This window comes from Trachypithecus francoisi, unplaced genomic scaffold, assembly GCF_009764315.1.
Source record: "Trachypithecus francoisi isolate TF-2019V2 unplaced genomic scaffold, Tfra_2.0 Lachesis_group12, whole genome shotgun sequence".
In the NCBI taxonomy this organism is placed as follows: domain Eukaryota; kingdom Metazoa; phylum Chordata; class Mammalia; order Primates; family Cercopithecidae; genus Trachypithecus; species Trachypithecus francoisi.
The window spans coordinates 83,905,172-83,920,186 of record NW_022681457.1 but is presented as its reverse complement, the minus strand read 5'-3'; the positions used below and the strand labels follow the sequence as shown (position 1 = coordinate 83,920,186).

At 51.1% G+C, this 15,015-nt stretch overlaps 1 protein-coding gene across 8 annotated transcripts in view; it reads right to left on the bottom strand.

Annotated features, from left to right (window-relative positions):
• Positions 1–15,015, bottom strand: part of RIMS3 (regulating synaptic membrane exocytosis 3) — a 69,350-nt gene that overhangs the window by 26,880 nt on the left and 27,455 nt on the right. For all 8 annotated transcript variants that reach the window (XM_033226930.1, XM_033226927.1, XM_033226926.1 and 5 more), the window contains one exon: positions 655–834. The gene's annotated coding sequence lies outside the window, so the exon portion shown is untranslated. The remainder of the gene's footprint in view (positions 1–654; positions 835–15,015) is intronic.

Genomic DNA, 15,015 nt, shown 5'->3' with positions numbered 1-15,015 from the left:
GGGACTACAGGTGCCCACCATCACGTCCAGCTAATTTTTGTATTTTTAGTAGAGATGGGGTTTTGCCATATTGGCCAGGCTGGTCTCAAACTCCTGACCTCGTGATCCGCCTGCCTCGACCTCCCAAAGTGCTGGAATTACAGGTGTGAGCTACCGCGCCCCACCCAGATGAGAATTTTTGGTAGTTCAAGGCCACACAAAAGCTCAAGATGAACCTAGCCACTCACCTTTCCAACAGTAAAGACCAAGGAATGCATCACAGGGTGATGGAGTGTTAGGCCGGAAGGGACTGCAAATAACTGAGGCTCCTACCACCCCTCCCCATCCTCTACTCACAGTGGACACCATTAACTTCTCTCTTTCCCATGAAGGTCAGACAGCCTCAGAGTCCCTCTCAACACAGGGCTCCAGCACCAGCTGATGAGAAACAGCTCATGAGCTAAAACTGACTTGCTGTCTCTATTCTAGCCTGGGCCTTTTATTTTGCAGAACAAGAAATCAAGGCCCAGAATGGGGGAAAGACGCACTAGGGTAACACAAAAAATTGGTGGCAAAATCAGCGCTTCAACCCTAAGTCCCCTAACTCTCAGGTCTCAAATCATCTATCAGTAGTGCTCCCTCCCCACCCTTCACCTGGAAGAAAACCCAACTCACCAAATTGATGAATCTGAGCCTGGTGTTCCGCATCACAGGGGGCTGTGCCCCTCCCAACAGCACACCCCTAGGGCATTTGCACAAGGCTTCAATCAACTTCTGCTAAAACACCAGTTTTCAAGAAATGAGGTGAAGGCAATCAGGGCAGGCTCCCAGGAGGAGGCGATGTGGCAAAAGGGTCTGGAAGGGAAGAGGGGAGCTTAGAGGAAGGGCTAGGTAAGGCATCTGCCCTCAAGGGCTTCCGGTAGATTGTGGCATAAAAAGACTTTGAAGAAGCTGTGTGACCTTGAGCAAATCATTTAAACTCTTCAATTCTCCGTTTCCTCTTGTAAAATTTTCACAACTCCTGGGCCCCCTAATGTTCCTTTAGGCACTTGGATGCCAAGCTGCTGAAGACCCACAACTTTGAGATTTTTTAATACATGTACAGAGACTCACCCAGGACCAACCGCTGAGGAGCTCTAGACCCCATCCTTCCTTCCTCCAATCTCCCTCTGATTAATGGGGTCTGTGTTCCTCCCCAGACACTGTGTGACATGCCCAGCAGTTGGGGGACACACTCCTGGCTCTGCCCCTAGCCATGTGATCCGCAGCAGGTCCTTCAGCTTCTCTGAACAAAACGAGTCTAATCACCACCTGGGCCCTCCCCGACTCTCCCCGCTGGACTGGGGGTCAGATGAGACAAAGAGGAGCAGGAGGCAAAGAGGAGAGAAAGGCAGAGTGAATGAAACACATGCTCTGAAGGCAGACAGACTTAGGTGCAAGACCTAGATCTGCCACTTACAAGCCGTATGATACAGGGCTTCCTTAACAAATCCCCTGAGCCTAACGCTCCTCATCTCTAAAGTGGGGACGATAATGTCTGCTTTAGGATTCTTATATAAAACATCACAAAACAAGGATTGGAATGTGGTAAATGATCATCAGTTGGGCAATTACATTATTATTCCAAAAAGATCCCTTTATAAATCGTAAAGGATTGTCCAGGTGTTAGTTCTTATTGGTCTAGAGTCCACACCAGGTGCAACCACTTCAGGGGAAGGCCCAGAGACTAGAGCAGCACCTCCCACCACAGCCCTGAGTGCTCCAGAAGTCTGGGATCAGGGTCCCTGCACTTTTCAGTTGAAGTGAGAAGTGGCCTATGAAGCTGTGCCAGCATCTCAGCTCCTGACCCCCTGCTGGATAGTGGGTCTGGCATCTGATACTCCTGGCCCAAACCTAATCCCGCACCAGGACGGCCCATTGCATCACCTGTGCTGATCTGTGCCCTTGTCCGAGGCTAGTGCCTGCACTCACAGGAGTAGAGGGGCTCCTTCGGTTCCAGCCTCTCCTGTCTAGAGGTAGGCGGTGATGGGTTGGTAGGTGGTTGTGGTGGGGAAGACAGTCTGTGCCAAGGAAGCACACCCAGCCAGCGTGGGCAGCACAGAGCAACGGCTCCTCTCCTAGTTGTGCAGACCTTTGTCTCCCCCAAGCCAGGCTGGCATGTGTGTGCACACACACATGCAGGAAGAGACATGGGACACAGAATTCCAAATGTGTGATCACACAGACTCGTGTCAATGATACACACTTAAAGACGCAATCACATGTGCACACAGATATGCACACCACCCCCCACCAAGACACTCATACACACAGAGACACACAGAAGCAGCCACGACGACAGCCATAGGCATTCACGGACTCACATGTGTAGACACCTGCACACACCCACAAACACCCTCCCCATTGGGCCCCTGCCCAGTCCAGAGAGGCAGGAAGAGCCCCATGGCTCCGTGGGCAGGGAAGCAGGAAGCGTCTTACCCTGAGTCGTGGGCTCCCTTGGCTAAGGCACACACCCCACCTTTGAGCAGGTGTGTGTGAGCTTGAACATATGCACACTCATACACACTACAGTCCCCAATCTCACTTGCCTGACCCCCATCCCCGCCAGACCGGACAAAGGAGCTCATCGGTGAGGTTTGTGGTGAGGAGAAGAGAAGGCTGGCACGGAGCAGCTGCTGTCACCATGGCTACCAGGCTGACCCACTTCTCCACCCAGCCTGGCCCACCCAGCCCGGGCAAGGCAGGGACAGGCAGCTTTGGGCAGGGTGGGCAGGCCCTCTCCCATCACACACAGGAAAGGGGTGGCCCTCTGAGGGTGTCGTAAGGGATGGGTTGAGGACCCCAGAGAGGCTGGATACTGTGTAGGAAGGCAATACAGACTGCAGACATGCCTTGAAGGGAGTAGGGTGCTGAAGGCATGGTCCCTGCAAGACATAGAAGACTGAGCCCCTGATATTCCCTGGGGCCTCAGGGCACCACATGGACCCTAGATACAGTCTCAGTCACAGTCATCATGGCAGTGCAGGAGATGGGGTGGTCAGACTCAAACCCAAACTCTAAGGACTCAAAACACACAAGGGTAAGGCAGACCCAGGGCTGGGTGAACCCTGTCTCCCATTCAGAACAAGATTCCAGAAGGCTCCACTAGGGGCTGCTGGGGTCACAGCCATGCCCCCTTCCCAGGACAGGGTTGCCATGGGCCTTCACTGGGCTAGGGGCTCCTAAGGACAGGGCTGTATGTTCTTCCTCAGAAGCAGGGACTTGGAGGAACAACACAGCCTGAGTCAGTTTTGGGAAGAGCCAGCCTACAAAACAGAATGAATCTCTCCTGCTTGACAACCTCCCTTAGCTTCCCATTTCCTGCAGGACAAAGGAGAAGCCCGTCACCAAGGCCCACAAGCCCATGTGACCTAGAGACTGTCTTCCTCTCCTATCTCCCAGCCCGTCCCATACCTCTTGCCCCTACTCTGTATTCCAGTCACACTTGCTTCGGACTGTCTTCCTCTCCTATCTCCCAGCCTGTCCCATACCTCTTGCCCCTACTTTGTATTCCAGTCACACTTGCTTCTTTTCAGTCCTCAAAAGCACCACCTTGGGCCGGGCATGGGGCTCATGCCTGTAATCCCAGCACTTTGAGGGGCCAAGGCAGGTGAATCGCATGAGCCCAGGAATTTGAGACCAGCCCGAGCAACACGGCAAAACCTTGTCTCTACAAAAAGATACAAAAATTAGCCTGATGTGTAGTCCCAGCTACTTGGGAGGCTGAGGTGGGAGGATGGCTTGAGCCCAGGAGGTAGAAGTTGTAGTGAGCTGAGATCGCAACACTGCACTCCAGCCTGGGTGACAGAGCCAGACTCTGTCAAAAAAAAAAAAAAAAAAAGAGTCACTTAGCCACTTTGTCTCCTGTCTGCCTGGCATGCTCTTCTCTTCCCCCACCCCCATGATCTGGTGGCCCCATACTTGTCCGTCCTGCCACCTTTGCCTGGCTAAACCCTATTCTTGGCTCAATCTAAGTTTGAAGGTCATTTCCTAGGAGAGTCTTCCCAGATGAGGTTAGTCTCCATAATTCCCTTTGTACTGTCCCTAAGTTGAATTGTGTCCCCCTAAAAACTGTTGAGGTTCTAACCTCCAGTCCCTCAGAATGTGACTTGGTTTGGAAACACGGTCATTGCAGATGTGATGAGTTAAGATGAGGTCATGCTGGGGAAGGATGGGTCCCTCATATAACCAGTGTCCTTATAGGAAGGCGGCCACGTGAAGACAGACACGGGGAGAGCGCCATGTGCTGATGGAGGCAGAAATGGGAGTGACGCGTCAATGCGCCAAGGAACGCCAAGGATTGCCACCTGTCACCAGAAGCCAGGGGAGAGGCACGGAACAGATTTTCCTCACAGCACACAGAAGGAAGCAACGCTCTCAACACCTGATTTTAGACTTGCAGCCTTCAGAACTGTGAGAGTCTACCTTTCTGATGTTTTAAGCCACCCTGTTCGTGGCACTTTGTTGCAGCTTCCCTAGGAAATGAATACACTGCTGTTCCTAACTTGTTCTGTGCTTGTCTCCCACACCCCGCCCCCTGGCTGTGAGCTGGTTAGAAATAGGAAACTTGTCGTCGTCTTTACCCTGAATCCCTAGTACCTGGCACAGGTCTGGCATATAGCAGGACTCAGTAAATATTTGTAGAATGAATGAATGGCAACCTCAAACATTAAATTAGCAGTATTTATAGCATTGTGAGTCATTTTTATTTTCTCCATGTAACATATTGTGTTTTCTAAAGTTACTACTTAAGAAACTGTATTAATGTGATAATTAAGAAAAAAACCAAAACCACATATTTTTCATTTTCAAAACATACATTAGAGTAACAGGCATTTCCACCAATGTGTGCTTTGTGAAGAGGGAAAAGTTCTTCTATCTACTTGATAACTGCTTTTTTATTGATTAATTGATTCCCCCTCATGTCACTAAAGTGCTTTCTACAGTCAGATTTACAGAGCTTGAGCTCTGGGGCCTTGCAGGGCATAGATTATAGGTGGTAAGGGGCCAGCCAGGGTACACATTCTTCTCAGCCATCTCCACCATCCACCCCTCCCTTGGCTTGTAGGATGTGGCTAGATGTGGCGCCTGTCTCCTTACAGGGGCTGCTAAACTTCGCACTGGAGCATACGACTACTACTGGCCAAAGGTGACTCCCCAAACAGAAGCAAGATCCTGTACTCAATGACCACACCATCCAGTGCTTCTCCAACTGCAACGTGCAGGTGGATCACCTGGGGAGCTTGCTCTGATCCATGGGTCATAAGTGGAGCCTGAGACACTACATTTCTAAGAAACTTCCAAGTGATTCTCATGATGCTGGTCCATGGACCACCCAAGGCACTGAGAGGTGAAGACACATTGCTCTGGTTGTTCTGCAGAAAGAGTGAACACTTCCGGGTGGGGGAGACCAGAGAAGGCATTAACCCAGTAGTTGCACCTCAAAAGATAGGTGAGGTTTGGAGAGGAGAGGCAGAGGTGGCTCTAAAGGAAAGAGGTGGCAACTACTGGGAAGGCCCAGGGAGAAAACATTGTGTTCAGAGGCTGGTGAACAGAGCAGTGCAGTTGGAGAGGAGGTAGGTACAACTGTGGAAGAGAGGGCTGGAAAGATAGGCTGGGAGCAGCCAGTGCAGGGCTCTGAATGTGGGGTAAGAAGCTAGGCTTTCATCCTGTAGGAGTGAAATCTGACATGATTTAGATGTAATGCTTTACAGAGATCAATCTGACACTGAGTGCAGAATCAGAAAGAAGCCTGACAGCAGGAAGAGCAGCCAGGAGGCTGCTACATCCATGCAGGAAGAAGGGCTGCACTGCTTCAGAAAGTGAGGTGCAAAGAGGAAATGTGGCCAGGAGTCGTGGGTGGGGTTAGGGGATTGCCTAGAGTGAGTGAGGGGACAAAGTAGGGAAAAGGGAAAAAATGAAATCCAAGGTGATTTGGCCAGGCACGGTGGCTCACGCCTGTAATCCCAGCACTTTGGGAGGCTGAGGCGGGCGGATCACAAGGTCAGGAGATCGAAACCATCTGGCTAACACAGTGAAACCCTGTCTCTACTAAAAATACAAAAAAATTAGCCGGGCATGGTGGCGGGCGCCTGTAGTCCCAGCTACTCAGGAGGCTGAGGCAGAATGATGTGAACCCAGGAGGTGAAGCTTGCAGTGAGCCGAGATCATGCCACTGCACTCCAGCCTGGGCAACAGAGTAAGACTCCATCTCAAATAAATAAATAAATAAATAAATAAGTAAATAAATAAATGAAATCCAAGGTGATTTACAGGACGGATGGGGGTGAAAGGTGCTAATGGCAGAGCTTGAGGTCCTAGCAGAAAAATCCTGGCTTAAGGAGAAGATGAATCCCCATTCTAGTCCCGATGGGTCTGAGATAATGCTGTAACTCTCACATTCAGGTGTTGGCCAGGTAAGCCAATTCACTAGCGCTCAGGACAGCAAGGTGAGTGGGCAGGATTTGGGTGTCTTCTCCAAAGAAAAAATGGGGTGTGGAAAAGAAGAAGAATGCCCAGGAGACAGCAGAGAGTGAGGAAAGATTGAGAGGTAATACCTACAGTTAGAGGTAGGAGGAAGACGGAATCAACTGAAGGAGGGAGAGTCCATGGTGAACAGTAGGAGAGGAACTCACAGAAGATGCCATGAATATACAGATGGCCAAGCTGGAAGCCCTGCAACACCCTGATATTGAGACCAAGAAGGGGTCTGCCTAGCTCAGGATGCAGGAGGGAGGCTAGGGGGGCACCCTGACTCCCTCCCTAAGGCACAGGGGAAGCCCAGGCCTGAAAGGAGCACAGCTGAAATGGAAAGCAGAATTTGGACTGAAAGAAAAGAGGGCTTGATGCATTGGGGAGGGTTTGGGCTGTGGCAGGAGCCTGGGGCTCTGAAGCACTTATTCCAGCTCAGTCCTAGCACAGGAAGGACAATTTCCACACATGCAACCACACACACACTTACATGTCCACATGGCTAGAGAACTCCCAGGGCAGAGCAGAGGCGACTGGGAAAAGGTCTTTGGATCAAAGTCTTATTACAGGTGAGCACATAACTTATCATCCACCTGGGACCCTTGTGAGAATGAGCAGGGACAATACTCAATCACACTGGACCACAGGTGAAAATGAGGACTGTGCCAGGCAAACCCAGCCATATGGTCACCCTAGCTGGTGGATACTGGATTCCAATAAGATACACATTTGGTTCCTCTGCTCCCCCTTCCTAGATGGGGGATAGCAGAAGGGACAGGCAGGCTCATCCTGAGAGGCAGGGCCACCCTCAAGGGTGTTGGTGGATGGGACAATCTCTCCCCCTACCAGGCTCACTCTCGCCTGAGCAGCGACACCCTCGCTGGGGGAGATGCGGCAGCACCACGGACAGCGGCCGGCGGCTCGCTCCTAGTCCCTCCCCCGCCTGCTCTCCCCTCTCCTCCCCTCCCCTTCCCTCTCCCCTCCCCTTCCCTCTCCCCTCCCCGTCCCTCCCCCACGCCGCTGACGAAGCCGGATCAATATTTCATCGGGGAAAGGGGCTCCAGTTACCAGCCCAGCGCCAAGCCGGAAGGCGCCGCCCGCGCCTGCTGCCCACCCTGGGGACCCTCCTCAGACACCCAGCACAGGCTCGGCCCCAGCCCAGACAGACACTGCCCAAAGAGGTGCACACATTCCCTGCAACCTCTCCACCCCGGGTCCCTTTCAGGGCACAAAGACCCGCGCGCAAGCCATACACCTCCGGTTGGCCCCTCCGATGCGCCACAGAGCGAGATGCACGCTGTACAAAGAAGATGACGTACACAAAACAACAGGCACCACACCACACCCAGCAGGCAATCCACCTAGACACGCACTCAGACACAGCACACACATGCACACAAAAACACACCTTGTGCACCACAGACTCACATGGCATGGAGATGCAGCTATCACAGACTCACACACATCACACAGACCCAAGACACACCCTGCCACACACACACAAACTCGCACACTGCACAAAAACTCCCTCGCAGAGAACTGCAGACAGATCACATGATGATACATTCACCACAGACACACACACACAGTGCACACACAATATGCCCTCAAAGACCCTCAGACATATCTGTGAGCTAAAGAACTACATTTGGCAGGGACACACACACACACACACTTAAACTCTCTCATACATACACACACACATTATGCCTTCACAGAGATCCTCAAACATTCACCATGGACACACAAGCACACACCCCACACTCTACCCAGGCCCTCCACCCTCCTGGGGCCCAGGCCACCCTTCCCACTGTGAACATGGGACTAGGGAGGGGGCAGACAGGACTTCCCTCCCTCCTTCCCATCTGCCTTCTCTACTTTGGCCCTGCTCGTGGGCTCTGAGGATAAATTCACTGTGTTCTCCAAGGCCCCCTGGGGTCTGCTGCGAGTTCCCAGGGAAAGGCAGTCAGCACAAAGTGGTAGGCAAAGCAGGGAGTAGGGGAAGCGGGACCTATGAGACTCCAAAGCCTTCTGTTTCACTGTCCCTGAGCCCCAAGCTCTAGGACATGAAGCCCCAGGGGCAGCCTTGCCCTTACCTGTGGCTCCCAAAGCTTCACTGCTCCCTAGGCCTCCCTGAGGCCTGTGTTATACATGGGAAGCAGGAGAATTGTAGGGTATGCAGTCCCTACTCCCTCCAGGAGGTCTCAAGTCCTGGCTTCAGAGATGAGGGGGCATCCTACCACATCCAGACACCTCAACTCCATGAGCCCCCCCTCCCAAGCAGGTTGTGAAAACAATGACACAAATTCTCCTGTCTGCAGGGAAATTGTAACAGGATCCTCCTAAAGAAGCCCAAGCCAGGGTTCAAGGTGAGCAGAGGAGAGCAGGCCAGTGCAGCAGGGGGAGACCCCTAGATTTGTTGGGCAGGTGGAAGGGACCTTCAAAATTATCTAGGCCAATAGTGCACATTTCTGACATCCCCATACCACTTCCCAATTTTGCATTAAGTGTACAACACTGTGTGCCACCTCAATGATTTCTGCCAAATCTACAGACTCCTAGGCTGGGCGCGGTGGCTCACGCCTGTAATCCCAACATTTTGGGAGGCTGAGGCAGGCAGATCACTTGAGGTCAGGAGTTAAAGACCAGCCTGGCCAATATGGTCAAACCTCATCTGGATAGTCAAACTAAAAATACAAAAATTAGCCGGGCATGGTGGCACGTACCTGTAATCCCAGCTACTTGGGAGGCTGAAACAGGAGAATTGCTTGAACCCAGGAGGCAGAGGTTGCAATGAGCTGAGATCATGCCACTGCACTCCAGCCTGGGCAACAGAGTGAGACTCTGTCTCAAAAAACAAACAAACAAACAAACAAAAAACAAATCTACAGACTCCTGTCCCGTTTGTTACTTATTTTCTTTAAATTGACACTTTGGCCAGGAGCAGTGGCTCACACCTGTAGTCCCAGCTATGCGGGAGGCTGAGGTGGGAGGATCACTTGAGTCCAGGAGGTCAAGGCTGAGGCAAGCCAAGATCAGGCTTCTACACTCCAGCCTGGGTGACAGAGTGAGATCCAGTCTTGATAAATAAACAAACAGATAAAAATAAATAAATGGACACTTTTAACTTTAGTGCAACTATTTTCAACAGAAACCATGTTATTAATATAAGTGGAATGCCAATATCACTTTTAATAAATAGAAAATGATAATAAAACAAACACAGTAGGCCAGGCGTGGTGGCGCACGGCTGTAATCCTAGCACTTTGGGAGGCCAAGGGGGCGGATCACGAGGTCAGGAGATTGAGACCATCCTGGCTAACACAGTGTAACCCTGTCTCCACTAAAACTACAAAAAATTAGCCGGGTGTGGTGGCGGGCGACTGTAGTCCCAGCTACTCTGGAGGCTGAGGCAGGAGAATGGCATGAACCACCCAGCGGGGGGTGCAGAGCTTGCAGTGAGCCAAGATCGCGCCACTGCACTCCATCCTGGGCGACAGTGCGAGACTCAGTCTCAAAAAAAAATAAAAAAATAAAAAAATCTGTAAAAACAAAGTTATGTTATTATGTTGAGCTACATGGAGTTACCAGGGCAATGTTCTGAGCCGAGCCTGAGAGCTCTCCGTTAAAAAGGGAGGGCAACCAGTGTTGGCAAACTTGTTAAAGACACATTAGAGGCCGGGCGTGGTGGCTCACCCCTGTAATCCCAGCACTTTGGGAGGCTGAGGCAGGCAGATCAACTGAGGTCAGGAGTTCGAGACCAGCCTGACCAACATGGAGAAACCCCGTCTCCACTAAATATACAAAATTAGCCGGGTGTGGTGGTGCATACTTGCAATCCCAGCTACTCGGGAGGCTGAGGCAGGAGAATCTCTTGAATCCAGGAGGCAGAGCTTGCAGTAAGCTGAGATTGCACCATTCCACTCCAGCCTGGGCAACAAGAGTGAAACTCCATCTCAAAAAAAAAAAGGGAACCAGCTTTCTCACTATGTGAGCCAATGTTATGCAATGGCACTGAAAGTCATCCCTGGTCCCACTCCACACACTGGGAAGCTCTAGGCTTGTCCACGTCTTGCAGAAGTTCAGGCACAGGGGCCGGCTCGTGCCCTGTTGCTGCAGCCCATTCTGGTCATAACAACCCTTTAGAAATTCCTTGGTCCTTTCCTATTTACAAACTGTCATAACAGCCACCATCTAATATGAGCCTCAGAGCAGGAATTATCACCCCCGATTCTGAATGAGAAAAGTAGGGCTCAGAAAGGATAAAAGACGTGTCCATAGTCACACAGCTAGCTACGCAGGGGAGATCCACAAGTCAGAGACTTGACACCCACCCAGACACCTTTTCTACTCTACCTGCGTCCGTCTATCCCACAGCTGGCAGCCCTTCCTGGGCAGTGAGGAAAGAGGGAGGATGGTAACTTGCTATCTGCCCATGAGACCCTCACAATCCCAAACAGCAAGCAGGCAAGTCAGCAAATCATTTAGATTAAGAGAGGTGAAGAGCTTTACAATCCAGCCTGTAAATGCCTGAACTGCAGTTTCTTTATCTGTAAAATGAGATGACAGGCCAGGTGTGGTGGCTCACACCTGTAATCCCAGCACTTTCAGAAGCCAACATGGGAGGACTGCCGGAGCCCAGGAGTTGGAGACCAATCTGGGCAACAGGGTGAAACCCTGTCTCTACAAAAAAAAAACAAAACTGAGCTGGGCATGATGGCATGAGCCTGTGGTCATAGCTATCAGAGAGGCTGAGGTGGGAGGATTACCTGAGCCCAGGAGTTCAAGGCTGCAGTGAGCCGTGATCATGCCATTGCACTCCAGCCTGGGTGACAAAATGTGACACTGTCTTGAAAAAAAAAAAAAAATTAGCCAGACATGGTGGTGTGCACCTGTAGTGCACTTCTTGGGAGGATCATTTGAGCCTAGGAAGTTGAGACCGCAGAGAGCCGTGTTCAAGCCACTGCACTCCAGCCTGGGCAACAAAGTGAGACTTTGTCTCTAAAATAAAATAAAATTATATGTTTTAAAAAATAAAATAAAATGGGAATAATAATAGTACCCATCTTATAGAGAGTGAAGATTAAATGAAATGTGTGAACACAATGTCTGGCACAGAGTAAGTACTTAAAAAAAAAAGTTTATTACCAGGGAAGTACAAAGAACGGAATCAATACAGGTCAAGAATGAGTGACGGGAGGAAGGTGGGGTAGACATGGTTTCGCTTTTCACTGAGGAAAAGAACGAGTTACATCTTGGAGGATGAAGATTTTGGTGGGGAAAAACTCTTCTGACTGTTCCTGCCTTCCTCTTCCCTCTCTCCTCACTCCAAAGCAAGGTGAGAAAATTCAGGCTTTCTTCTTCCTCTCTCTCCTCAGGCCTCTGAATGACATTTGACAGGTTCTTCAGGGCCTGTCCTGAGCACTGCTGCCTAGGAAAAGACTCCCCTTTAAGTCGCAATTCCAGGCCTTTTTTCTCCAGCTGCTGTCCAGATGGAAGTTTGGGGCTCAGGCCCAACTGCCTGCACCCACCTTGGCACTCTAAGAATTCCAGGAGATGTCTTTGGAAGCTAACAAAGATCCCCCTTCTCTAAGGGGGGCAATGAGAGCCATGTTTGCATGTCTCTTTGATCCTTCCCAGTAGGCTACAGATGATTGGACCAGGGTGGGCACCTGCCCCACTCTGAGCCAATAAGATCCTCTCCTGGGAGTTTGCAATTGGATCTGCCAAGCCCCAAGTTCTCTCTCTCCATGTGGCTGAAACCGAAGGACACAATACAGGAACTATAGGTGGCTTGGTGCCTGAAAAGGCAGAGATATCCAGCCTGTGGAGACAGAAAGGCAAAGACGGCCAGCAGGGTGCAGAGAATGGCTGCTTCAAGTTCCCGTGGCCCTCCAGGTCCCGCCTTCCTCAAGCTAACGTTTTTCCTTCCCCTTAGTTCCCGGGAATCCCTTCTATCCTTGTAATAAGCCCTTCTTTATTACTGAAGCTGGTTTGAGTGGGTTTCTGTATATAAGCAAAGACCTAATTAAGACAAGAGAGAAGCTAGGAGCTGGAGGTACGCAGATGAACAATCCTGAAAAAATAATCACTGTGCCTACGATGGAGGAGCCCAGTGCAGTGGGAGACAACGAGTAAGAGATGTAGACTTCGCAGAGATGTGGCCAAGGGAGGGTGGGCTAACTCTGCCCAGGGAGGAGCGGAAGTGCTCGCAGGCTTCACGGCGAAGGTAGCAGCTGAGCCGATTTTGAAGAATTAAGGACGTTCTCCATGGAGACAAAGTAGGGGTGGGGAGGCATTACAAGCAAAGGGAACAGCAAGTGCAGATGCACAGAGACCCAAAACAGCCTGGCGTGTTAGAGGGACTGGAGTTCAAAGTGTGGCCAGGAAGCAGGGAAGACAGGCAGTTGGGCGCACATCATAAACGACTTTGAATACCATAAGAAGCCGAGGCCTTTTCCTGTCAGTGACGGGGAGCTATTGAAGTATTTTAAGTAGCAGGGGGTGACAGGGTCAGTTCTGTGTTTTAGAAAGACTGTTCTGGGGCTGCATGGAGAAAGGGCTAGAAAAGGCAGGCCTGGAGGCAGGGACCAGTTAGGAGGCTGCAGCACTCCTCATCTAGTCCCTTTATTCACCCACCAGCTCACTGTGTACCTACTATGTGCCAGGGTGAGACAAAACAGGATTCCTGAGCCCACAGAGTTCACAGTCTAGCATGAAAGAGACATGACGGAAAAGCGATTCGAGTGTGCCGAACGTTATGAAGTATAAGGTCCTCTGGAGCAGGGTGCTGTTTACTGTCTGGTTTTTAGGCTTCCCTGCGGAAATGACGTTTGAGCTGGTATCTATCTGAAGGATAAGTAGGAGTTAGCAGGGCCCTGAGAGGGGGCGTGCATTCCAGGATTGGGGACAACACGTGTGGAAGTCCTGCAGCTGAGGGAGAGTGGTGGAAGAAGACACAAAAAGGTAGGCAAGGACCAGATCCCACAGGGCCTCGGAGACTGCGTCAGTGCGTCTGGCTGTCATTCCAAGAAGGCTTGGAAGGGTCCTAAGCAGGGAAATGACACAATCCAACGTTTATCCTAAGAAGACCATGAAAGAAAGCGGGGCAAGAACAAATGTCAGGAGACCAGGTAGGAAGCTGTCACAGTGGCCCAGGTGAGAGCCGATGGTGGCCTGGAGGGGGCGGTGGGCAGCAAGAGGGTCCACGGACTCAAGGCAGAGATTCAGGACTAACAGGGCTTGCTGAGGACTGGTTATGGGGGTGTGGGACGGGAAGAGGGGCGTATCCAGGAGAACTTCCAGCTTTCCGGCTTGACCAGGTGGGTGGATGGTGATGCCACAGATGAACCGGGGACCCTAAAGGCAGAGCAGATGCAGGTATGAGAGTTGGGAGCTGGGTCTGGATCTGAGCTGAAGCTGATTGTGAGACATCTAAGTGTGGGCCAGGAAGCAATCACACTTGCAGATTGTTGGGGCTTCTTTTTTTAATTTTTTATTTTTTTTGAGACAGGGTCTCACTTTGTTACCCAAGCTGCTGGAGTGCAGTGGCATGAACATGGCTCACTATAGCTTCAACCTCCCAGGCTCAAGTGATCCTCCCACCTCAGCCCCCCAAGTAGCTGGGACTACAGGCACGTGCCACCATGCCCAGCTAATTTTTGTATTTTTTTGTAGAGATAGGGTTTCTCCACGTTGCCCAGGCTGGTCTTGAACTCCTGGGCTCAAGTGATCCGCCCATCTCAGCCTCTCAAAATGCTGGATTACCAGCACTTTGAGGAGGTGTGAGCCACCGCACCCAGCCAGACCTGCAGATCTTGAACCCAGAAATCATTAAAGTCAAGAGAGTAAACGAGATTACCCGGGAAGTAGGGAGGGAGGGGGCAAAACAGTGGGAAGAGGGGTTGGGGCAACTTGAGGAGCCATGGTAGCATCAGGACCTAGGGGCAGAGTGACAAGGGGCTCTGAGCTTGGCAAATCAGGACCATGAAATGCAAAGGTTACCTTCTGTCAACCCCAGAAGGCACCAGGCTTTGGCTCCCCCTCTCCTGGCCAAGCATCATGCCCTTAGCCTGGACACTTTCCAGCTGAGAGAGCCCTCCCTTCCCCAGCACACTTCTTCCCCTTGGGCAAACTCTAAGTTATCCTCCAAACCCAGGGCAGGTGGTCGCTCCTCCTAGGTGACTTCCCTGGTGTACGCATTGCTGTACAGTTGGACAACCTGGTTTTGAATCCCAGCTCTGCCACTTGACAGCTGTGTGACTTTGATCAGATCACCTCAGTTTCCTTATCTATACCACAGAGAATAGTACCTACTTCATAGGACTGTTTAAAGATGAGGATGTAAAGTGATGGGCAGAGAACTAGCACACAGTAAGCACTAAATAAGTGTTATTCTTATTAACATCCCACCCACCTTGGGACAGTTAGTCATGCCCTCCACCTCACCTTTGGGAACTGTTTGCAGGTCCATGTCTCTCCCTGCCTCTTCCTACCCCTACCCGATTTGTGGAGCTATATAATATG